This window comes from Sinocyclocheilus anshuiensis, unplaced genomic scaffold (genome assembly GCF_001515605.1).
Source record: "Sinocyclocheilus anshuiensis isolate Anshui unplaced genomic scaffold, SAMN03320099.WGS_v1.1 C32058314, whole genome shotgun sequence".
Taxonomy (NCBI): domain Eukaryota; kingdom Metazoa; phylum Chordata; class Actinopteri; order Cypriniformes; family Cyprinidae; genus Sinocyclocheilus; species Sinocyclocheilus anshuiensis.
Genome location: NW_015610006.1, coordinates 1 through 664, shown reverse-complemented (window position 1 = coordinate 664; position 664 = coordinate 1). Strand labels below are relative to the sequence as shown.

Here is a 664-nt window from a genome sequence, read left to right as displayed (position 1 = left end):
TATTTTGGATCAAATAAATGCAGGCTTGGTGAGCAGAAGAGGATTATTTAAAAACATAAAAAATCTTGCTGTTCAAAAACTTTTGGCTGGTAGTGTCTGTGTTTTTCTGTCATCTGTCTATCGTACAATATATCCATTTGTCTATCTTTTCGTCCAGATATTCACACGTCCTTCAAACTTTACTACTTCTTCTGTTTTCAAGCCAATATTAATGTGTCTAGACAAACTTTTGTTATTTTTTTAATGCTGTTCACGATTTGTTTCTTGCAGCGGTTAGCGAACACAAAAGCTCACACCTCACGGTTCATCAGTGCCAACCTGCCCTGCAACAAATTCAAGAACAGACTGGTTAACATCATGCCCTACGAGTCCACGCGCGTCTGTCTGCAGCCAATCAGAGGAGTCGAGGGCTCCGACTACATCAACGCCAGCTTCATCGACGGATACAGGTTAGCAGAAGAGCCCGGATCTGTCCGTCTGTGTGCGTTTGTGACCGTGAAGCTAAACATGTGTCTCTCGCTGTGTGTCAGGCAACAGAAGGCTTACATCGCCACGCAGGGTCCTTTAGCTGAAACCACAGAAGACTTCTGGAGGATGCTGTGGGAACACAACTCCACCATCGTCGTGATGCTGACCAAACTCAGAGAGATGGGCAGAGTGAGTG

At 44.9% G+C, this 664-nt stretch overlaps 1 pseudogene; it reads left to right on the top strand.

Moving 5' to 3' along the window:
- Positions 1-221: 221 nt before the first annotated feature.
- Positions 222-657, top strand: LOC107682319 (receptor-type tyrosine-protein phosphatase delta-like; annotated as a pseudogene).
- Positions 658-664: the final 7 nt, after the last annotated feature.